The sequence below is a fragment of the Anolis carolinensis genome, chromosome 5 (assembly GCF_035594765.1).
Source record: "Anolis carolinensis isolate JA03-04 chromosome 5, rAnoCar3.1.pri, whole genome shotgun sequence".
NCBI classification, from domain to species: Eukaryota; Metazoa; Chordata; class Lepidosauria; order Squamata; family Dactyloidae; genus Anolis; species Anolis carolinensis.
The window spans coordinates 133,246,406-133,272,119 of NC_085845.1; the positions used below are offsets into that span (position 1 = coordinate 133,246,406).

The 25,714-nt window shown below is 44.5% G+C and overlaps 1 long non-coding RNA gene across 1 annotated transcript in view; it reads right to left on the reverse strand.

Moving 5' to 3' along the window:
- Window positions 1–25,714, reverse strand: part of LOC134299455 (uncharacterized) — a 77,658-nt gene that overhangs the window by 23,887 nt on the left and 28,057 nt on the right. Inside the window, exon 2 of the long non-coding RNA XR_010006673.1 lies at window positions 13,702–13,809. This is a non-coding gene — a long non-coding RNA (uncharacterized LOC134299455). The remainder of the gene's footprint in view (window positions 1–13,701; window positions 13,810–25,714) is intronic.

Consider the following 25,714-nt stretch of genomic DNA (forward strand, 5'->3'; position numbering starts at 1 on the left):
AGACAGACAAGGTGACTTGGTATCCCCATACCACCAAGAACATGGACAGGTTGCTTACCTGTAACCGTGTTTCTTTGAGTGTACTCTGTGAATTCACACTAATGGAGAACGCTGCGCCTGCGCAGGCTCCAACGGATACTCTTCCAAGCTAAAGTTTGAAATTTGGCGGTAACCCCGCCCCTCTCCCCAGAGGGTATAAAGGGCGCCCTCCGTGCCCGCTCTCCAGTTCCTACGCCGCAAAGGCAGCGAGAAAGGGAGAGGTTTGCATGTGGGGAAGGAAGGGCGGGATTGTGTGAATTCACAGAGTACACTCGAAGAAACACGGTTACAGGTAAGCAACCTGTCCTTTTTCTTCGTGTACTCTGTGAATGCACACTAATGGAGACTAGCAAGCTGAGGTGTAGGTAGGTGGGATAGCAAACCCGATAACCAGTCTAGTGTCCAAACAACACATTTATTGAGCACAAGGTGCAAAAACAAGCAAGTGCAACAGTCAAAGAAAACGATGCAACAGCATATAGTGCAAAAAAACCGATCCTTGTTATTAGGACCCAGAACACAATCACAACATTGTATGTGAGCGATAGTCTGTAATAAAATACAGAGGTAAGTATAGACCCATTTCCTGAAAACAGAGGTAGAGGTATTCATGAAATACATTTCAGTGCAGTGGGTAAGTATAGTACACAAGCACTACGTTAATGAACCCATGAACATATCGTGTACATAAAGGCTGAATGACAGCGGTCAGCTTGTAAGAAGGATAACCAAAAAAACTGGTTTTGAGTAAGGCAACAACGTTAGGCAAGGCAGGAGGAAAGGATAGACCTGGCAAAGGCCGAGTCCTTGAGGTTCTTTGAGTCCATCCTGTAGTGTGAAACAAAGGTGGATGGAGTGGACCAGATAGCCGCTCGACAGATGGAGTCGAGAGGGACGCCCCTCAGGAAGGCAGTAGAGGTGGAAAGGCCCCTCGTTGATCTAGGGCGGATCGAAGAGGGGGGTTGGCGTTTAGCCAGCTGGTAAGCGAGTTCGATAGTCTGAGCAATCCAGTGTGAGAGTCTTTGAGAAGAAAGTGGTTCGCCCAGCTTATGGGTAGCGTAAGCCACAAACAGTCTAGGTGACTTACGTATGTCCTTAGTCCTGTCTTTGTAGAAAAGGAGGGCTCTCCTGACATCCAGGAGATGAAGTCTCCGCTCCAAAGAAGAAGGATTAGGAAAGAAAGCAGGAAGTACTATGTCCTGGTTAAGGTGAAAAGCAGAGACCACCTTAGGTAGGAAGGTGATGTCCGGGCGAAGAACAGCCGTGTCGTGGTGGAAACGGAGGTAGGGTTCGTCCACCCGAAGAGCAGCCAGTTCCGAAGGCCTGCGCACAGAGGTGATAGCGATTATGAAGGCAGTCTTCCAAGAGAGAAGGTGAAGGTCTGCAGAGGCCATAGGTTCAAAGAGAGCTGAAGCTAGTTGAGAAAGGATGAGTTCGAGGCTCCATCCGGGAGTCGGAGGTTGAACTGGAGGGTGCAGGTTGTTGTAACCTCAAAGAAAGGTCTTAATGAGGTTGTTAGAAAAGAGAGAGGGTTGTCCCTGACGTTGGAAATGCCAGGAGAGAGCAGCGAGATAGGATTTTATCGAGGCCAGAGAAAGTTGACGATCCGCAAGAGAAAGTAGGAAGTCCAGGACCAGCGGGATCGAAGTAGAGGCGGGATCGACGTGTCGGTCCCGAAGGAAAGTTTGGAATTTTGCAAGCTTGTAAGCATAGGCCCTTGACGTGGCCGGCTTATGGGCGGCACGAAGGATCGCCTGCAGGTCTGGGTGGAGAGAATTTAAGGAAGTATCCTCCAGGCAGTCAGGTGTAGGGACGGGACATCGGGGTGGAGGACCTGTCCCTTCTGTGAAGATAGTAGATGAGGGAGAGTTGGGAGAGTGCGGGGAGGATCCGCACACATCCGGAGTAGAGTTGGGTACCACGGCTGGCGTGGCCATGCAGGGGCGATCAGGATGGCCGATGTTGGCGTTAGATAGAGTCTCTCTATTACCCTCGAGATGAGAGGGAAGGGAGGAAAAAGATAGACGGGCTCGAGGGTCCAGTCGAGGAGAAACGCGTCTCCGAGACAGCCCGGAGTCGAGTTTGGAGGTAGTCTCGCTCCGAAGCGAGGAAGTTGAGCGTTCGAGAGGGAGGCAAAAAGGTCCAGAGCTGGCCAGCCCCAATCGTCGAAGACGGATTTCAGGATTTCGGGATCGAGACGCCACTCGTGGGGGGAGGTTGTTATTCTGCTTAGAGAGTCTGCTAGCGTGTTTTGAGCCCCCGGAAGGTGAACCGCCGACAGGGTTATGTGTCTCGCTATGCACCATAGCCAAATGTCCATCGAGAGAGTCATCAGTTTTCTCGAGCCCGTACCCCCTTGTTTGTTGATGTAGTACATAGCTACTACGTTGTCCGTTTGTATCAGAACAGTCTTGTGGGGAAGAAAGCGAGCAAACGCCCAGAGGGCTTTGAAGATTGATAACAGTTCTAGAAAGTTTATGTGGTGAGACCTTCCTTGGGTGGACCACAGGTCCCTGACGGTGAGGTACGACATGTGGGCTCCCCACGCAAAATTGGAGGCGTCGGTCGTGATGGTGACTGACGGTAGGGAGGGATGGAAGGGAAGTCCCACACAAACGTTCGCTGGGTCCTGCCACCAACGAAGGGAGAGGCGAACGTGGTTCGGTATCGTGAGAAACATCGAGCTCGGATGCCGATGGGGTTTGAAAGAGTCTATAAACCATCTTTGGAGAGGTCTGAGACGTAATCTGGCGAAAGGGGTAACCATGACCGTGGAGGCCATGTGACCCAGAAGAACTTGGACCGCGTGGGCTCGGATCCTGCGGTTGCGGAGGAGGAGAGAAAGGTGCTGTTGAAGGGCTAGGAACCTGTCCTTCGGTAGGGAGGCGCTTTCCGCGATGGAGTTGAAGAGAGCTCTGACGAAGCGGATCTCTGTGGCAGGGAGGAGTTGGGACTTTGAGACATTCAACTGAAGGCCCAGCCGTTGTAGAAGAGAAAGAGCTTGAGAGACGTGGATTTGAAGGGATGAGGGGTCGGACGCGACAATCATCCAATCGTCCAGATAAGGAAAGACCATTATGCCCTGTTTTCTGAGGTGCGCTGACACCACGGCGACCACCTTCGTAAAGACCCTTGGGGCCGTGACGAGGCCGAAAGGGAGAACTGTGAACTGGTAAGACTGTCCCAGGAGCTTGAAGGAAAGGAAGCGTCTGTGGGATCGACGCACCGAGACGTGGAAATACGCATCGCGTAAGTCTATAGAGGCAAAGTAGTCTCCGTGTCGGAGCATCGGGAGAATGGAGGCCACCGAGACCATTCGAAATTTTGAAGGCAGAATGAAGAGGTTTAGGGCTCGCAGGTCGAGGATAGGCCGAAGACCTCCGCCCCGTTTGGGAACCGTAAAGTATCTCGAGAAGAAACCTCGAGTGTCCTGCTCGGAAGGAGAAGGCTGGATTGTGCCCTTCACCAGAAGGGAGTCGACCTCGGAGCATATTTCCGGTGAAGGGTCGGTGTGGAGGATGTGACCCGTGGGGGGCAAAGTTTCGAATTCCAAGGCATAGCCATCTCTGACAATGCGAAGAACCCAGGCATCTGAGGTTATAGACTCCCATTCGCGGTAGAAAGGAGCTAGGCGATCGAGGAAAGAGCAGAGAGGAAGGATCTGGTCGGGGCCTAGGAACGGCATGGCAGTGGTAGTAGTAGTGAAGGTAGAAAAGTCCCCGAGAGAGTGGGCGTCAGGCCCATTGTTGGGGTTGTGGCATAGCTGCAGCACCCTTGCCCCGACCCTTCGGGACCTGGTGCTGGCGGCGAGGTTGTTGCTGATGACTGTGGTGACTCGAGCTCGACGAGCGTCGAAACGGCTGGTGACGAAAAGGCTGAGGGTAGCGACGGTACCGTTGCGGGAACCATCGGGTCCGCTGAGTCTGAGGTTGATCGGTCCCGCACTTTGTTGCGAGAATCTTGAAGTCGTGATTGGACTTCAGTTTGTCATCAGTACCAGAATTGAAAAGGCCCTGGGTGTCGAAAGGAAGGTCTTCGATCACTTGTCGAGAGGAAGAAGAGAGTCCTGAGGACCGAAGCCATGCATGCCGTCTGATCGCGACTGCGTGGGCAATCATTTTTCCGGCGGTATCACCGGTATGTTTAGCCATTTGAATTTGGTGGTGTGCGAGGGAGTCCGCCTCCTGTTGGAGGGTCGAAAGGACTGACCGGTCTTCATCAGAAAGTTTGGCGAAGAAAGGTTGGGCTTTTTCCCAGAGGATCTGTTGATAAGCGCCCATGCAGGCCCTGTAGTTCGCCATACGGCAAAGGAGGAGAGCACCGGAGTACAGCTTGCGGCCTACCGCATCGAAGCGTTTACCTTCCCTGTCGGCAGGGGAGTTGGACTGTCGACCCGACGATTGGGAGGCCTTTACCACCATGGAGTTTGGGTCAGGGTGATGCTTGAGCCATTCCAAGACTTCGTCATCGGTTCGGTACCAGGCCTCTATTTTCTTAGAAGTTGGAGGTATCAAAGATGGAGTCTTCCAAGATGCCTGGATTACGTCCAGGAGGTATGGAAGAAAAGGCAGCAAGGTGGCTGGCGGGGCTTGGGCTTGGACCCTCTTGAAAACGGGGTCTTTGAGGTTTGCCTAATTTCCATCCCCAGAGCGTCTGCCATTCTGACCATCTGGTCGGAGAAAGCCCGGATATTATCCGTCGGGGAAGGTGGGTCGACCTCGTAGGCGTCGTGAGGCGGGGAGAGGTCGAGACTGAGAGAGACAATGGAGGCGGAGAGGATCGACTCGGGGTGTTCGATATCGGGGTCATCCTCCTCGGGCCCTTGAGGGGACCGGGGAGGAGAAACAAGCACAGAGTCCTGATGAGGTATCACCTCAGGAGCAGCGGGAGCCGGCTGTGGACGAACGCCCTTGGACGTGGAAGCCTGGGTGGCACGGGCTAAACGCGTCATCTGTCTACCCCTCTCGGGTGTTTGAGCCGGGGGAAAAAGTTCTTGTTGAGCCGGAAGACGAGATGGTGCCGGCTGGGGAGCCTTAATAACTGTCCTGACCCACCGGTTGGGGGAGGCTTGAGCGTCCGCATCCGAGGACTGACCATGAGGAGAGGAAGAGGAGCGGAGGCGTTGTGCTGGTTGGATAGGAGAGGATCTCCTAGAGGAAGCCACAGAGGAGGGGACGTCCTTCTTCGAAGACGCTGAGGAGGACGACCTCTGGATCATTCGTTTCTTTGCTGGAGGTTGCTTCGACGCGACCCTCAGCGATTTTCCCGGCGTCGGGGGGATCGGGCACACAGCTGCCGAGTCAGATTGGGCCCGTCTGGATTCCTCCTGAGCCCTCTTGAAGGCAATCTTCATGGCGGAAGAAGATGGCAGCGAAGCCAGGCGGGATCAAGTGGAAATGGCCGAAGCCACCGAACTCGAAGTCGATGAAGGGCCCATTTTGCCCGACCGGGTGGAAACCGTAGCGGTGGTCACCGTGCAGGGCGGTTTGGCCGGTTTTGGTCTCGAAGTTTTCGAGGTTTTGGATGATACCGACGGAGCAGGCCTGGACGCCATCGAGGCCGAGGTGGAAGTAGAAGCCTCAGGAGCAAGAGTTTTTTCGTAAAGAGCTGCGCGGAGTCTCGCAGCTCTATTTCTTCGGGCCTGAGCTGTAAAGGCCAGGCAAAAGCGGCAGGTACCGACGACGTGGCTTTCGCCGAGACAGAAAAGGCACTTAGCGTGACCGTCGGAATCTGGAATCTTAGCGGCACACTGAGTGCACCGCTTAAAACGCGTAGTCGACATAAGAACGAAGAGTCCGAAGTGAGCTTTGCGGCGGAAAAAAAGGAACTGGAGAGCGGGCGCGGAGGGCGCCCTTTATACCCTCTGGGGAGAGGGGCGGGGTTACCGCCAAATTTCAAACTTTAGCTTGGAAGAGTATCCGTTGGATCCTGCGCAGGCGCAGCGTTCTCCATTAGTGTGCATTCACAGAGTACACGAAGAAAAAGCCACAGTTTATTATGATCCACACAGTCGAAGGCTTTGGAATAGTCGATAAACCAGAAATAGATGTTTTTCTGAAACTCCCTGGCTTCCTCCATTATCCAGTGGATATTGGTAATTTATTTATTTATTTGTTTGTTTGTTTAATTTATATACCGCTCTTCTCTCCAAGGGGGACTCATTTGGTCTCTTGTTCCTCTGCCTTTTCTAAACCCAGCTTGTACATCTGGCAACTGTTGCTCCATGTATTGCTGGAATCTGCCTTGCAGGATCTTGAGCATTATCTTACTGGCATGAGAAATAAGTGCCACTGTACAGAAGTTTGAGCATTCTTTAGCATTTCCCTTTTTGGGGTATGGGGATGTAAATTTATTTTTTCCAATCTGATGACCATTCTTGTGTTTTCCATATTTGCTGGCATATGACATGCATTACCTTGACAGCATCATATTTCAAGATTTTAAACAACTCAGCTGGGATCCCGTCATCTCCTGCTGCCTTGTTATTAGCAATGCTTCTTAAGGCCCATTCAACCTCACTCCTCAGGATGTCTGGCTCTAATTCATTCACCACACCGTCAAGGCTATCCTCTATATTATTATCCTTCCTGTACAGATCTTCTGCATATTCTCACCACCTTTTCTTGATCTGTTCAGCTTCTGTTAGGTCCTTGCCATCTTTGTTTTTCCTCCGGACCTCGACCTCATGGTCCTAGCTCCTCCCCTGTCATCGGAGGGAGTAGATGCAGGTACAGACGTTGGTTACGTAGCCACGCCTCCAACGCCTCCCCTCGGAACTGTAATGGATGCATCACAGCAGCCTGTGGTGTCGGTTTCGGCCACATCTCACCAGCAGATGGCGCACGCATCCTTTTCGATGCCAAATGCAAGCGTCTCTGTGACAGGCCCTGTGGTCTCTCCATCTCGAGGGAGATCTAGTTCGAGACGCTCCCATCACCATCGATCCCGGAGAGCGAGGCGCCCTTCCCCCTCTTTGAGTTCATGGAGTTCGGGCTCTAGCCCAGTGCGGGGACCTCGGTCCCGAAGCACCTCGCACCGGAGATCAACCTATGGCTCCAGGTCTCCTTCTCCTTATTACTATTTTCAAGGCAACCCAATTTATACCCGTGATTTTTTTCGTGCCTGTGCGCCCCGCCGCCACGGTAGTCACCATCGCTCCTCAAGAGCATATTCTCATCGCCGCCATGGGGAAGGTGAGAGAGGGCCTCTCGCCCACCCCTCCTCCACGGTATCATGCCCTCCGCCTGGGCTCAATGTGGTTCCAAGCCAACCCTTGCCTGTACCAACAGGGCCCGTAGCTCCAGCCCAAGGCCCGCTGGCCCCACAACCTGCAGCTACCATACCAGCAGCTCAGACCCCTCAAGCATCTGATCCTCCCCATGCTGCAGATCTCGGTACTGGTTCTGACACAAGCTCCTCTGCGGAACCTCAGGACCCACATGCTGCTGCTGATATGCCTGTTGTGGAAGGGGACTCACCTGAGGAGATGCGCACCTTCTCTTCCTTGGTCTCACGCCTCGCCAAAGCCTTGAATCTTCCAACCTCGCAGGGTCCTGCAATGGTAGAGGCCCATTTTTGCCTGAAATTTACCTCCGATGTTTCTGATTTTCTGGAAGAGGTCTCTTTTCCTTCTTATTCTATTGTCTTCTTCCACTCCCATGCATTGCTTGTTTAAAAATAGTTCCTTATCTCTCCTGGCTAACCTCTGGAATTGTGCATTTAATTGGGCATATCTCCCCCTATCACCGTTTCCGTTCGCCTTCCTTCTTTCTTGGGCTACTTCGAGTGTCTCAGCAGACAACCATCTTGCCTTCTTGGTTTTCTTTTTCTTTCTGGCAAGGTATTAACTCTCAAACTGCATAAACCACAATGATGCCTCTATGACAATTCACAATACATTTGGTTCTGATTGTGCTACTAGCAACCGGCAGACAAAGCCTAAGGTGTGTGTCTGTATCCCCCAGAGCAGGTTTCCCCTCATCTCCCTCTTTTGTTCCTAGTGTGACCCATTCTAAGAATGGTCTGAGTCCAAACTGGTCATGTAAAGTCCGGGTAGGAATTCTGCCCCTCCAAGTGATCTTTGGGTTTTTTTCACCTACCCCACACAGTTTCAGTTGAGCGTGGTAATTTACTTAGGATGGAGCCATTTAAATAGGTTGTCATGGCATGGTAAAGGTTAAATTGTTCTGGTAGGCACCATGGCATCCCCTTCTAGGGATGAAACGTGGACTTCCGTAACAGTCTCTATAAGTTTCCGTTGATCAGGGGATTCTAAAAGGGGCCCCCCTTGAAGTTGGAATGAGGGTTCTCACTCTTAGGGCAACCTTCCAGTTAAGATCAGACAAGGTGTGAAACCAAAGAATTTTGTGTGGTCCTTGGGATCTATGGTACTTGATCCCTGGAGGTGGTCAGAGAGAGTGACACCTGACCCAGGGACAACTCAAGAGGTATTTCCTTATAAATTAATTTGCCTTAACAGTGTTTTCATTCACAGGTTCTTGTAGAAGTTCTAGAAAATAAATAGGTCCAGAAATGGCCCTTTAAATCCATTTTCTTGTGTCTGGTCTCTTTATTTCACGTAGAAATTCAAGTAGAGGATAGATACTTTCACCAAAGAAAAGACCTTCTGTTTATAGAAAGGACAGCAGTTGACCAGAGTACTTTGGGCCCTTCTACACTTTCCTAACACCCAGGATGAAAATAACCAATTTCCTTCCGGGTTTCAGTCTCCACCCCCTTCCATAACCAAGAACTTTCCCAGGGCGGAGAGGGGTGTGTGTGTGTGTGGTGGTGGTGGTGATGGCTAAATGCCATCCTGGGACAACCAACAGTGATGGCATCCATCCCACCCATAACCCTCCATTTTCCCTCCTCCAAACTTACCTTAGGGGCCTGCCAGCAATGTAGGCTGCTTCGTAGAGTGTTCCTGATGCTTGAAAATGAGGCTTGAAATCCCCCCTCCCCCTTCCCACCTTCTAAACGAATTATTTTCAAGTGTCAGGAGTACTCTATAGAGGAGTCTGCACTTCCAGAAGTTCCCTCCGGTAAGTATTTTTGGGGGGAAATGGGGGCTGGGGGGAGGGGCCCTCCTGCTCCTTCAGGCTCTAGGAGCCCTAAGAACCAGGTTGGCTGTGGGGATTGACCCCTGGAACTGCGGAAGCAGTCCAGGAGTTAATCCTGACAGGGCCCACATCTGAAAAAATCCAGACCTTAGCTTTCTCTGCATTTATTCATTTTTACCCGAGGCATTGTTTGGACGCCTCAGGTAAAAGCGAGACAGGTTCCATGTTTTGGGCCTGTCTGGAAGGGCCCTTAAACTGTGGGTCACAAACAGAAATATCTTTCTGAATGTCACCTAGCTGCTGTTTTAAACATTTGCACAGATCTGTTGTGCAGTGTTTACAATGGACTCTGCAGATGATGCTTCAGCTGTACTTCATAAAAATAAAATCAGCCTGCTTAGTATGTTTGCAAATGTTGATTTATTATCAGTATATGTTTGGTTTTTATACTTATTTTATATTCCTTTATACCTAGGGTCACATAAACATTTCTTGGGCAAGAAGGTGTCCTGAGTGGAAATGTTTAAGAAGCACTGGACTAGAGCAAGGTCATTTCCCTAATTCCTCTTCTACTTGCAAATCTATGCATGAACTTCAAGTAACCTGGAGGGTTCTGTAACTTTCCAGTTTAGAATTATTTAGGGAAAGAAAGAAGCAACAAGAGAACCAGTGTGGTATATAGTGGCTTGAGCAGTGAATCACACTGTGGAGACCAGGGTTTGAAACTCCTCTGGGTGAACCTGGAGAAGTCTCTTTCAGTCTCAGAGGAAGGCAAAGGCAACACCCGCTGAACAAATTTCTCACAAAAGACCAAGTGATGGGTTCACCTTAGGGTTGCCATAAGTCAGAAACAGCTTGTAGACACACAACACACACATAAGAACAAGCAAAAGAATCTGTGCCAGTCCCTCAGAGTGTGTTTTCAGCACATGGGAAATTTCCCTCCAACCTACATCTTAGTCTACATATCCTAAGAACTCCATTCTGGAGGAGTACATCTTTGTATTAATGCTATATAAAACTGATCATTTGCTTAGAAACATTATGTGACAAATTATAGGACTAGCTACATATTTTTAAAATGGAAGCTGGCAAAATCCATTCAGAGAACATCTTAAATGAATTACACGAAGAAGCTGGCATTTGTGATCACGCCTTAAATTAGCTCTAGATATTAATAATTCCCTGTGAATATGGGGAAACTGTTTACATCTTTCTGTATTCATATATAGTGTTAACTGCCAACGTTGCTCTGAAGTACCACTCCTAGGATAAATATTAGGTGAAGAACATGATTCTGTGAAATATATGCAGAGTTGGTGATACTAATGGAAGAATGTGGAATTGACACAAAGGAGGGAAATTAGAGGTTTGGAAGTGAGGTGATAACCCACAGGGTGACATCTGTAGCCAAGTAGATAATCAGTGGTTTGTACCCATTAGTCATACAATTAAGCAAAGGATTTATCATGTTCTTTATTTCAATCCATGTTATCTACTAGATGCTACTGCTTTGCCCTGCTAACTAAGGAAGCAGGTGCTATAATTCAGACTAGAGCTGTGTGGAAAGGTGCCCGTTGTCTACACACATTTGAATAATTTTGCACATTGCTGCAAGGTTAGACCTCATCTTCTCCTGAGTTGGGCCATTATTATGACTTTTCTCTTGATCAGATTGGTTCATAATCCAATTTCTCAGCTCACTGCTAGCCTTGCTTAAGAGAATTCTCTTAGCTTTACGGCTCTGATATAGACTGGCTCATGATAAATTTAGTCAAGGTCTGCCCCATAAAGATGCCAAGGCTCAGATTACAGCTACATTACATAGGGATTGCCTTTTGGCTATAGATTGTAAGGCACTCATGAAATTAGAGGTAGTTTATGCTCTATTGCCTGTTCCAAAAATATTTAGCTCAGCACATTTCTATAAAATTGTAAAGTTTCTTTAGACTTGGGATTGTCTCATTATTTCAAGAATGTTTAAATACTAGGACTGTGTAAAGAGTCATATACCGGATCTATTTAGTAAGATTCGTACATATGATGCAATATTAAAAACGCAAGCGGTGCCCACACACACAAAAAAAATTAAGATTCAGAACACTAACTTATGACTTTTCAGAAGAGTTATATAAGTCTCGTAAGTGACTCCCAAGGAGATGCCTGTAGTTGGGAGAGAAACCCCGCTCTTTTCCCAAAGGGAGTGGCAAAGGGGGCCTGCGATGGGTGGGTGGAAGGGATGCCCAGCTGGATGGCTGGGCAAAGAAGAAGCCTCTCCGGCACATGGCCTGCCCAGAGAGAGACAGGCAGGGACCATTACATTGAGGCTTTAATTCTGCCACTTCCGTCGTCAACCCTTCCCCTTTTCCACAGCTACGCAACGTCGCCAAAACGCTGCGTTGCCAGCCACGCCCCCATTGTTGGAAAGAAATGGTTGACTATGGAGGCGGCAGAATTTAGTGGGGAAGGAGTTACCAAGCTCATTTATCGCTATGGTAAGTGCCTAGATTTGAATGGCGACTACATGAGATGTGGTATTTGGGTGTGGCTTTCAACTGCATATGGTAAATGTTTTCTCCTATACTTTGTTCATTTTTAATTCCATAACGTAATGTACTTTCTGGATAGCCCTCGTATTTCAGAAACACTTTAGAAACTATTCAGCCCCCCCCCCCCCCAATTTAGTAATGAGTATTGAAAATTTTTTCATTGATCACAAGGGCTATTAAATACACAACACACAAACACATCCATAAAAAGGTGTAGCTTTGTTTACTTCCTGGTGAATTCTTCATACTACCAAAATAGCAGAAAGGACCACAGAAAAAACACACAAGAAAAATGAGAGTTGGGAAGAATATCAAAAAATAACTATATTTTTAACAGGACCATCAAAGTATTTTGTGACATTTTGGTTGCTCCTAATGAACCAGAGAAAAATCCAACTGCATTTATTATTATTTTTTCATGGACTTCCCTAACTTCCATGCTCTGCCCTTAAAAAAGACCTAGAGAACTTTTCTTGGAAAGAAAATTACACAACTGGGAGAATGATATAAGGTTATTGGAAATACACTATGAATGATCTAAACCCTACCACTGAATACAATGTAATAGCCAAGTTCAAAAGCTCTGGCACAAAACAGTGGTAACTCAGCCTAAAGCTAGAGTGTAATTCAAAAATATTCTATACCTTCTCTCTTACTGCCATCTTGTGGATTATTGTAAGAACTGTAAACATACTGAAAGGTCTTCAGTTCAAAATATTCTCTCTCTCTCTCTCTCTCTCTCTCTCTCTCTCTCTCTCTCTCTCTCTCGATATACGACATTATAATAACAGGTGTTGAAACTGAATACACAATGTATGAACATTCATACCTATATTTTTAATCCTGAATAGATGTTGAGTATCCCTTATCCAGAAATCAATAATTTGAAATACTCCAAAATTGTCCATATGGGTGGCAGAGATAGCTTTTTGATGGTTCAATACATGCAAACTTATTTTATGCATAACATTATTATAAATATTATGTGCTACGTTACTTTCAGGCTATGCAGATATGGTGTATATACGAAACATAAATGAAGTACGTGTTTAGACGCGAGTCCTATCTCCAAGAGAGTTCATTATGTAAAATATATGCAAATATTCCAAAATTCAAAACACTTCTGGCCCAAGATAAGGGATACTCAACCTGTATATCGAATCAAACACAAGGTGGAATTATGCAAAAGTATATTGAAACCTCAAGGAATATTTATATCGCTGTGAAAATTACCTGTGTACCATTACACAAGGGTAGGACAATGCTTTTAAAGATGGAAATTAAACTGCACAGATATAGTTGTTTTAAATAATAATGCATAAAATAAAGAGTTTGGAAGATTCATGTATATGAACCTATAACTTATCTGAGCCGATATGAGGCATATATTTTCCTTAGGATAAGTGAGAACCTGGGTTCTACTGTTAATTTCAGTTAGAGAAGACCTATTGTTTGCCTGAGATTTCCTCATACGTTGACTCACTGTTTAACAATTGAACCAATGTATCAACTTTGGTTGAAACTAACCAAGAGGATAAGACCAAGATGCTTTCACAGAACAGAAGCTCAAGGTCAAAATGTTACAATTGGCCCAAATTTAGAAGAGGTGACCGTTCAAGTGGCAAAAGACCTTTGATTGTTATAGCACACAATTGACCACAATTTCATATTTTACTTATAGCCGTTATTATTGGTAATTCAAAGAAAAAAATATGGGCTTAATTTGCAAGTTTAATTGCTGAAACATGTAAGAAACTCTCAGTGTGGAGAGGGAAATTATATATTAATTGCCAGGGAAATGCATGTCCCCTAGTGTCAAGTTTGACCCTATCTTGCTATCATTTTGGCAATGAGAGTTATCTAATTTGGCACGGAGATTAATGTATCTTCATTTTAGTCTGTGCACACCTTTTATATAATCAAGCAAAATTATTTGTTTAAACACTTAGAGCTTAAATACATTCTATGGCCTTCCTGCGAACTTGTTCCTTATTGGAAATACGCACATACATTAATTAAACTTGAGACCGCTGCATACATTTATGACTGACCTTTGACAGCAATTGTAAATCATGGTGCAGTGAGCCATGTGGATGCAATCTCTCATTATGTAGCATGGGCCATTTTCTTTTCACTCTTCCTTACCATTTTCTGATAGTCTGGAATTGTTAACAAAGAAATATAACAAATGTGGATTGTTACAGAGAAATAGTTTACTATTTGAGGTGTTCAGAAGATCATCTGAAGATTTTTTTAATCATGACAGAAGCAAATTGGATCACTTCTGGTATGAGAAAATTAGCCGTCTACTAAGACATTTGCCCAGGGGATGCCCGGATGTGTTACCATCCTGTTGGGAGGCTTCTCTCATGTTCCCGCATGGGAAGCTAGGGCTGACAGATGGGAGCTCACTCCATCTCGTGGTTTTGAACCACCAACCTTCAGGTTAGTAGTTCAGCCAACACAAGCTTTTAACCCATTGTGCCACCGCAGCCCCTTCCTCTGAAGATGGCAGCCACAGATACAAGCAGGAGAAAATGTTGCCAGAAGACAGCTATACAGCTCGGAAACCACATAACACCCCAGTGATTCCACCCATGAAAGCCTTCCACAATACAGTTTACTATATGGCCAATAATGACATAGGGGTTATTTAAAATGACCCTTGTTTGTCAACTATACATTTTTGTTGTGAGTCTAATGACTTCCTTGCAAGATTGTATTGTGTCACAGATATGCCTTACATTTCTACAAATAGCCTTCACAGTGCTTTGTAACAACATTATTAAAAATATATCCCTGCACAAAAAATCTAGACAATGGAGCAAAGTGAAAACCAAGATAAGTGACCAACATTTTTCTAATCTGTCTACACTACATATAATGAAATCTCCTGGTGGATGATTATTTTTGGTTCATTCTCTACCAGCCTTTAAAATGACTTTCTTTTACTACTTGGTAAAAAGAAATAAGCCTGGACCGGCTTTTCACCGCTCTCCTCAGCAACCTAATAATGGTCACTCAATTTAAATTGGATCCATTGTTTCCACTTGAAGTTTATAAGGAGAGTTTGGCTGCGGAGCACCAGTTTTCCCCACAAAGGAAAACGGAATAGCAGACATCATTTTGCCGTTTGCTCTTTTGAAACTGCAAATGCCGCACAGCAAGGCAGTGCAGAAAATTGTCATGTGGCACCTGAAAAGAGAAAGTGCCCTATTGCTGATAGATTGGATTGAAGTGAACACCTGTGGGTAGAAGGCTTGAAACCTTTTACATTTATAAAATAATGAATGCAGGCAGGCAGACAGGAAGGCTGAGGAGAAAAGGCACCTCAAAAGAAACGTATTCCACTGTGATTCTTTTGAAAAACCATCCTGGTCTCACATGAACAGTATAATTCAATGTTGAATGAATGTGCTTTTTCTGTCAACCCAATTGTTATTATCGTTATTAAATTTTGACTAAGCTACGCTAGCAAAATAGCTCTGAAACTTCCATATAAGATGGTCAGAACATATCTAGGGAAGTTTTGTTAAAAAAGAAAATAGCTTGTGGTAATGAAAACCCCTTAGACCCACTTAGATCCCTTTCTTTACAAAAGATGGAAAATATCTTATAACAATGAAAATATGCCAAACTTTAAAAGTATAAAATATATACTTCTTTCAATGCATACAATAGGCCCCCTACTTTTGTAGGGAATGAGGGCATAGGAGCCTGCAAAAGTGGGAAAATAATAAGTAATAATGATTACACTTTTTTCTGTTCTCTAGGAATCTCTACAGTGCTATATGGGGCCAATCTGGTATACATCGGATTGGCCCCAAGATGGCATATACAGGCACACACACTCCAGTTGCTCTCAGTGCCACATAGAATCATAGAATTGGAAGAGACCTCATGGGCCATCCAGTCCAACCTCCTGCCGGGAAGCAGTGATCTCCAGTCATAACATGGGTCCCACCAGTCAGATTGTGGGCAGTGAAATTGGCTGGGCTGATGAGGGAAGGAGGAGGGGAGGAATCACTCCTCCCTTGCTTGATTGTCTCATTGCCCTGGCCAGCGTCACTGAAGGAAACAACTAAGTGATAGGATTTAAGTTGCGGATGGATACTGTGACACAGAAAACAAAGGAGACAGTAAGGACATCACTATATTGAGGTCCCTAATGTGGGCGTCAGTGGGTGAAATCTCCAGGTAATATGGCGAATCTGTGGGGTAGCAGGGGAAATCGTCATCCTACACACCGCATTGCCTGAATCACCCCATCACACGAGGGAACACCCCCCCCCCCCCCGTGCTGGCCTCATTGCAGGCTATGGGAACACAGGTAACCACCCGTATTCTCAGGGCTCCATTCTAGGATGCTTTCAGGATGGAGCCAGGATGGTGCCTTACCAAAAGTAGCCCTGTGTCATTTGAACAGCTCCGGCTGGCTCCATCCAGGCTCTGTCCAGAAAGCATCCATGTGATGAGGTCCTAAGTGTCATCCTGTGTCATCCGGGCTGAGATACATAGGATGTCAATGAAAATAGTTGTAGCTGGTTCCCTCTCAAACTGACCCAACTGTGTGTCTTGGCCAGAATTCATGGTATCCCCTGACTTGAATTAACACAGGGCAAAGCTGTGTTAAGATGGCTTTGCCCAGCATTATCCTAGATCAGCTCTGTGTAGTGCAGGGCTCCCCAAACTAAGGCCCGGGGGCCAGATGCGGCCCATCGAAGCTATTTATCCGGCCCCCATGGCACAAGGGCAAAGGGGGTTGGGCTAAATGACCCAAGGGGTGTCTTCTTCTCTTACAACCATTATTATTATTATTATTATTATTATTATTATTATTATTATTATTATTATTATTATTATTACATTGAGACTGGGTGGCCATCTGTCAGGGGTGCTTTGCTTGTGCTTTTGGTGCACAAAGGCAAAAGGGGGTTGGGCTAAATGGCCCAAGGGGTCTCTTCCAACCCTCATTGTTGTTGTTGTTGTTGTTTTTATTATTATTAATAATAATAACATTGAGGCTGGATGGCCATCTGTCAGGGATGCTTTGGTTGTGCTTTTGGTGCACAAAGGCAGAAGGGGATTGGACTCAATGGCCCAAAGGGTCTCTTCCAACCCTCTTTTCTATTGTTGTTGTTGTTGTTGTTATTATTGCTCAGTGGCCAACTATACTCCGGCCCCCCAACGGTCCGAAGGATCGTGAACTGGCCCCCTGTTTTAAAAGTTTGGGGACCCCTGGTGTAGTGTTTGGCTTCCACAGAACTGATTTCAACATATGTTCTCCAAGCCAACTCATTGGTCAAGTTATGCCAGAAGTAGTCTATAGAACCACCTAAAGATTCCTAAAAATTCAGAATCTGGTTCTTTATCTAGATACATTTCCATGCTAGCATAAATATAAGGATAGGAAATGGGATGACAGAACTTTATTCAATGGCAACTTCCCATTAGCAACCTAGTCTGGAATTTAAATTCCAGTAAGAAAGGCAGCAAGAAAGAAGTTGACTAGAGTCATGCTAAACCAATATCTTTGGATGATCAGTAACTGAATGGGAGCTGTTATTTCAGTGATCTTAAAATGATGGGCCAATCTGGGAGTATTGTGCTATTAAATCCCACACCACTTCCCTTGCTAGAATTTCCCTGGACTATTAAAGGGCTGTTTTATATTCACCCATTGCTGGCTCTAATGATGCAGAGCTGAATGGATACAGAGGAAATAGTACTTTACATCTGATGAGCTATGTTAAAAATCTATGTCTTCTCTTCTATAAGAACTCTTAGGACAGATGGAGACTGGGCTATCAAACACGATAGTTACCATCTTTCCCATTTACTTTTTAATTTATTTGCTTGACTGAATAGTACAGTTATGGCATAATGCTCTGGGATGGCTGGTATTTTTTTCAAGGTCTCAAGGGAGGTAAAACAACACCTCACAACCTCTGAGGATGCCTGCCATAGATGTGGGCGAAACATCAGGAGAACATGCTTCTGGAACATGGCCACACAGCCCGAAAGACACACAACAACACATTTGATTTCTAGCTTCACTTAACACTATTTTGGTTAAGCCAGGTTTTTTAAGACCTGTGAATGACTATTTCTGTAATAACCTAAAATATCCTAGTGTAATGAGTTACCAGGGGTAAAGGAAACATCATGTTATTTGCACTTTTCCTTTAAAACATGCTTTAAGTGTCCTTTTGTGTGTCTGTCAGCTTATAGCAACCACATGAATTTCTTAAGGTTTTCTTAGGCAAGGATTACTCAGAGGTGGTTTTGCCAGTTCCTTGTTCTGAAATAAAGTCAATACCACCCATCCAAGTCTCCCTGAACAAATCTTACCAAGAAAAAAATGGTATGTTCACCTTAGGGTCACCCTTAGTTAGAAATGGCTTGAAAGCACACAACAACACTGGCAGCAGCAAGTTCATATAGGTACATAGGTTTGACAATTTCACATTATCTTAATGTGCTGGGTAGTTTCATTTGATTGGTAGATACTTGATAGATACAGAGAATGCTGTGAATGTAGCATATCTTGATTTCAGTAAGGCCTTTGACAAGGTTCCTCATGATCTTCTTGCAAACAATTGCTAAATAATAATACTGTTAGATGGATTTGTAATTGTATTACTGACTGAACGCAAAGGGTGCTCACCAATGTTTCCTCTTCATCCTGGAAAGACAGGACTAGTGGAGTGCCACAGGGTTTGGTCCTGGGCCTAGTACTTTTCAACGTCTTTATTAATGACTTGGGTGAAGGTTTAGAGGGCATGCTTATCAAGTTTGTAGATGACATCAAATTGGGAGGGATAGCTAATACTCCAGAGGACAGGATCAGAATTCAAAATGATCTCAACAGATTAGAGAGCTGGGCCAAATCTAACAAAATGAATTACAACAAGGAGAAATGTAGGATACTTCACTTGGGCAGAAAAAAACAAAATGCACAGATACAGGATGGGTGATTCCTGGTTCGACAAAAGATCCTGGAGTCTTAGTCAACCACAGGTTGAGCATGAGCCAACAATGGGATTTGGAGCTGCATCAAAAGGGTATAGTGTCTAGATAGAGGAAAATCATGGTGCCTCTCTATTCTGTTTTGGCCAGACCTCACCTGGAATACTGTGTCCAATTCTGGGCACCACAATTCAAGAGAGAGATTGACAAGATGGAATGTGTCCAGAGGAGGGCAACTAAAACGATCAAAGGTCTGGAGACAATGAACTATGAAGAGTGTCTTAAAGAGCTGGATATGTTTAACCTGCAGAAGGGGAGGTAGAGAGGAGACACGATTGCCATGTTTATATATTTGAAAGGATGTCATAAGGAAGAGGGAGCAGGCTCGTTTTCTGCTGCCCTGAAGACTAGGCCTCAGAGCAATGGGTTCAAACTAAAGGAAAGGAGATTCCACTTGAATATTAGGAAGAATTTCCTGACTGTGAAAGCTGTTCAGCAGTAGAACGTTCTGCCTCAGAGTGTGGTGGAAACACCTTCCTTGGAGGCTTTTAAACATATGGCCATCTGTTAGGGGTATTTTGATTGCTTTCCTGCATGGCAGGGGGTTGGACTTGATGACCCATGTGGTCTCTTCCAACTCTATGATTTTATGATTCAATATTGAATGTTAATAATTAATTTAATTGTTCACATTTATTCTATTATACATCATTATAGGTTATTGAAATACAGGGTAAAATCTAACCATTTTAATAAAATTAACACATATTTCCCCATGTTGTGACAAAATGCCACTGATGATTTGAACACTAATCGTTCAAACATGCATGCATGCATGCATACATACATACATACACTTTCTCTCTGATTTCTCTCAGTGCAAAGAAAATACTGAATTCTGCTTATCATGAACAGCTGACTCTTAATATTCTTTTCTTTTAAAAAGAGGAGGCAAGATGAAACTCAATTCCAACAATGTCACAGAATTTTTTTGCTGCAACTTTATAATCTTGACACAATTTTTTTTCCTTTTGCCTTTCTGTTTCATAGAACTGAGGAAACAGGCCTTTCTGACAAATGTTGTCAGGTGAGGCACTTGCAAAACTCTTGGAAATACGATTTTTGAATGGATCCAGGATGGCCTATTATTGCAGACTCTTTATAAAGTATTCTTGTGTATTTTTTATTTAAAAATATTGGACCATTAGGCAGTCAACACAAATTTCAGATAAGGCTGAGAGACTTTGGTTTTCTTTTTATACTTTTTTATCCCTTTTTTAAAAATGTGTGCATTTATAGATCCATTTTAGATAAATTTGTTTGTTTACACATTTCCCTCACTGGTGAATGCAGGCTTATGCATTTTTAAAATTCAGCTGTATGTACTAGATGCATTTTATTTTCCAGAAGGCTGTGTGAGTCTCATAAAAATGTGAACTTCCACAATGAGGTAGAATCCTTTTCATAAAATATCTGGGAAGCTGTAAGATACTGTTAAGACTTTTCAAATGCAATGAAATTCTTTTCCAATCTTTAATAATGGGATAAATATATGCATTCTCTCGGCAACACTGGATACCACTAAGTGGCAGTGTTGTGCAATTCTATATCATAGAAATTGTGGCTACTTTTTATTTGCATATATGCGTAGTCAACAGCTAATTCCTATTGGGAGTGATTTTGTCAACTAAGCAAGTGTTGGAGAACCAGATTGCCAATGCATACTGACTTACCCCTATAGAACTATAGGGTTCTGTCCTGGGTCCAGCTTTCTTCAACATCACTGTAAATAAGTTGAAAGGTAGAAGAGAGGGCATGGCCATCACACTGGCCATCACATTTGCAGGTGACATCAAACTGGAATAGGAAACGGATACTTCTGAAGACAGAACCAGGATTCAAGAAGATCTTAGCAGATTGGAGAGCTGGATCAAGAGTGACATTGATTTCAACACAGTATAATGTAATTTATTACATTTGGAGGAAAAAAAATAATGCAGAGATAAAAGACGACTGACTCCTCGCTTGACAGCAATATATGTGGAAAGCATCAAGGAATCTTGGTAGTTTAGACACTGAAGGGGGAAAAGCCAGTGAAATCCCATACTGCATTAACAGAACTGTAGTGTACACCTCAAAAGGCATAACAGGAGCTTTATTCTACTTTGGTGAGACCTCATCTGGAACAGTATGCCCACTACAGTTTACGGATATTGATAAGCTAGAATGTCTCTAGAGAAGGGTGACTAAGGTGGTAAAATATTTGGAGGCCAAAACTTATGAGAAATGAATAGTTAATGGAGTCGGGTATGTTCAACATGAGGAAGAAAAGACTGAGAGGTAATGATAAACATTTTCAGATATCTGGAGGGCTGTCATATGCAAGATGGATGAAGTTGTTTGCTACTGTTCCACATGACAGGACCCAACCCAATGTCTTAGTATAACCAAGGTCATTCTATGTAAACATTAGGAATAATTTCATGGTAGTTCAACCATGGATTAGAATCTTTTAAAGATAGTGGATTCTCCTCTGTAAAAAAATGGAATGTTTAACACTGTTTAGCACTGTGCCAGGGGGTTTGAGAGTTATAGTTCAAACATGTAATGATTCCAGTTTTTTCAGGTCAATTTTTACTACCTTGTGTCTTAAATTGTAAACAAATGTGAGTGCCTGATATAACTAATGCACTAGAAGGCTCTGACAAAGCTTCTGGTCATATTGCCATCCTTATGGCTAGAAAGGGCTTAAAGACAGCTTCCCCTCTAGCTGAAACATAGATGAAGGGTACTTTCCCTTGCTTTTAGTATGAACAGACATGGAATCTCTACTAGACTATTTCCTCCATAGTATGGACAGTACATCTCCTGTTTGCTAAGCTCAGGTAAAGTGGGGGTGGTAGATAAGCGAGATCAGCGGATTAATGGTTACAATGAAGATAAGTCTTTAGGAAAGCCTCCAGTTGCTAACACCTGGTTCAAGCTCCTTAATACAATGTTAATCATAGGGCCAAGCACGGAGGAGGCAAACGAAGTGGATTTCCACCCCCCTGGCCCAGATGTTCAACCTGAAACTCAGGTTCAGACATAGAAGGAAGCAGCTCTAACAATTAGAGTGAACATGTGATGGAATGCTTGCAATTCTGCCTGGAAGTTTAAGTTCCTGCTGAACTTAGAAATTCACCAGATCATTTTGTGCCAGTTGCTGTCCCTAAATATGAAATGGCTCAGTAGGATATTTTGAGAATAAAATGAAGATAAGGAGAGCAGATTGTAGTGTAGATTATGCTTGGAATATTCATAAAAGGTAAAAGTACAGTGGAGCTTCAGTATTTGTTGGGTTTTTTTTTCTAGGACCTCCTCATTTATACCCAAAATCCATAAATGCTTAAATTCCATTAAATATAGTGACAAAATCAAATCAAGGTTTTCTTTTTGGAATTTTCTTTTGACTATCTTCAAGCCATGGATAGTTAAATCCATGGGTGCAGAATCTGTGGATATGGAGGGCCAACTTTAATTTTCTTGTATCTATGTAAAATGCTTGGATCTGGGAAGGGGTCTTAGGGGAAAAAGGAAAGAGGCAGGCAAGGATACAAGGATAACACTGAATAGACATTTAGTGTCTCAGATTAAATGTCTTCTCCTCTCTCACTGGGCATCTGCCACCAACTGTGGAACAACGACAACAAAAGATATTGATTCCAGTAACCGCACAAGAAATGGGGCAATAATTTCTGATCCCTTGCTAAGATTCAAAACTATCCTCAGATGGGCTTTTAGATTCCTTATGCCACTTTGCCTTAAATTGCCTTCCTAGAGCTCTTAGAGGTGTATGGAAGAGAGACAGAGACCTGGTGTGGCTCTTTGTTCTTTTATTCTGGATCCTGCTTCTACTGCTGACTGCTGAGAGTTTTCTGCCTGTCCTGATCAATACTCTTTGGGGCTATCTCTTAAGGAGTTCACAGGCTGTTGCCTCTGTGAGCCCTTTCAGTTTACTCTAATTCATTTGCTGCCTGCCTTTGTGTGGTCTTAGATAACACTTTGTCTTTTCTTTGCTGCCCTAGGCTGCTTTTCTGCCTTTTATCTAAAATATAACACAGATAAATATGGGCAGTTGGGGTGGGGAGAATAAATTCACTAGTTAAACACTCAGACAGAGTCATAAACAGCCAAGGGAACACATTAACAAGCAATGCAAACAGAAGATCAAGCTAGGTTGTTCAACAAGACTAAAGGAGATTAAAAGAGGAAGACTAAGGGAGACTAACTTAGATGACATTTACCAATCACTCACTCCACACGAGTGTTTCATGACCTCCTACATAGCTAAATATGGTAATCTTTCTGGGATGAGTTTGGCAATCACTACCATGTCATTTCTGGTTGGGGAAGGGGGGTTTCTCTGCATCTAAAATGTCCAAGGGGCCAAAACCATAGCAAAGGCCTTTGAGGTCAATGTTTTGAAACCCAAATTCAGCTAATCCCCAAAGGGATGAGGATCTGATGCCCAGGATGCCCAGAGAAACATGCAAACTGGGTTTGAAGGCTAAAAGAACAGAGGTTTAATACTTTCAGGTCTGAAAGGATGTCTGATACAGAGTCTCCACTCAAAAGGAATTGGACATAACCATATAGTACAGTGCAAGTGACAGCCAATCAAAGCCCTTCCTTGATTGCCCAAAAACTGGCCATCTTTCAATCTAGATCCTCGGCTGGGGAATCCCCATGGTGTCAGAGGTGGATGGAGTCTTCCTTGTGGCAAGAAAAATAAGTAGCTGTCTGTTTGAAGCTAGAGCTGTTTGGAAAGCCCACCCCTGGAGAAGGGGCTGGACTGGGGAAACAGACTGGGGGAATATGTAAACTAGTCCAAGATAGGATTATGAGTAAACCCGAGACAGTGGGGCGGATATGTAAATATGACCAGTTCAATAGAAAGTATATAGATTTCATCAAGGTACTGTTTGTGTCTGGCAGTTCCCAACACTTGGATCCTCTCAGGAGATGAGATCCTTTGTTGACATTATTTGGTTCTTCCTGCCAGCATTGCCTCTTTGGGTGAGCTCAGGGCACAGCAAGAAACTGGAAAAGTTCCACAAGCATATACATAATATTTCATTTAAGATTTTCCCTGATGCGTTGGGTCATATCTAGGCATGTTCACTTTAGCGCACTTCAGTTGTGTGTGTGTGTATACATACATATACAGTAGAGTCTCACTTATCAAACATAAATGAGCCGGCAAAATGTTGGATAATTGAAAATGTTGGATAATAAGGAGGGACTAAGGAAAAGCCTATTAAACATCAAATTACATTATGATTTTATAAATTAAGCACCAAAACATCATATTTTACAACAAATCGACAGAAAAGCAGTTCAATACATGGTAAAGTTATGTAGTAATTGCTGTAACTATGAAAAACATCACAATGTATTGAAAACATTGACTACAAAAACATAATAATAATAATAATAATAATAATAATAATAATAATAATAATAACAACAATAACAACAACAACTACTACTTTATTTTTATATCCCGCTCCCGTCTCCCCAAGGGGATTCGGGGCGGCTCACATGGGCACAAGCCTAGCATCAACATACATTAAAACACAATTCATAATTTAAAACAATATAAACAAAACAATACAAAACAGCATAGAACATATCAAATCCTAAAACCCAAACATAATATGGAGTGTGTAGGGGTGGGATTATACGAACTCTGCGTGATGCTCAAGAAAATAGTAAGGGCGATCAGGAAAGGCAGGAAAGTCTCATTAAAGAATTAAGAGTCGACAAGAACACGCACCTCCAGACAGAAGGAGCATTTGAATCCCCCCTGCGAAGGACCAGTTGGTTCTGGCTGGTATTCCCGCCAGTTGGCAAAGAGGAGGGGCAAAAGGAACCTCGCTTCAGCTAGCCCTCTCCTCTTTGCATTCACTTCCCTGCAGCACAACCCACCCTCTCGCCCTCAGTTCAATATGAGTTAAGCTGGTCGCATTAGGGCCGGGTAGGAATTTTTCCCCTCCTTATAGAGGAGGGTTTTTCGCCTACCCCACATTGAAGCTGCTGGGAGTAAGGAATTTAAACGGGTGGGGGCTGTATAAATAGGTGTCACTGGCAGGAAGTGGGGAGAACTTGGATCGGCGTACACCTTGGCACCCTTCCATACTGGGGTGAAGGGGGATTTTGGGTTATCTCCGTAGGCTCTATGGCTCAGGGGGTTCCCCAAAATATCTCCCTTAGGGCTTACCTTGGGGGGTTCGCCTCTCTCCTAGGGGGCTTTATGGTCCGGGGGAGAGGTGCCCAGGGACGGCCTTCCAGTAATGACTGGCCGGGACAGCAAACCATCAATGTGGAGTGCCCCCGGGGTCAAGTGTTTCACCCAGGGGTTGGCTTGGCAGGTGGTCCCAAAAGATACCTGGCCTCACCATTACCCATGTCGCAGTGCTCTCCCCCACAACTAGTCAATTATCTCAATTACCAGTTTTATAATTAGGTCAATAAATGGCCCATTTATTTCTCCACATCTTGTGTCTGGACTCTTTATTTCGCGGTGGGGATTCAATGAGGGACATTGATAAGGTGCAGCAATTTTAACAAGTTAAACATCTGGTTGGAATTATTTACTCAAAGGCTGATCGAAATACCCACGTTTTAAGGTCCTTACGAAAAGTGGACAGGGAAGGTGCCAGTCTGATCTCCCTGAGGAGGGAGTTCCAGAGCCGAGGGGCCACCACCAAGAAGGACCTCTCCCTCGTCCCCACCAACTGCATCTGAGACGGAGGTGGGAGCGAGAGAAGGGCTTCTCCAGAAGATCTCAAGGCGCGTTTGGGTTCATAGGGGAGGAGGCGATCGCGGAGATAAGCAGGTCCTGAACCGTTGACTACTAGAAGGCCGACTGCATTGGATAATACAGAACGTTGGAAAAATGGAGGTTGGATAAGCGAGACTCTACTGTATATGAGTCCCAAATGAAATACTGCATTTCATACAGTACATTTTCAATGAACTCAGAGAGATATGGTTCCAAGGCATGGGCCAAAACTCTTTTGTTGGAAGATTAAGGTGAGCCTTAAGCACACA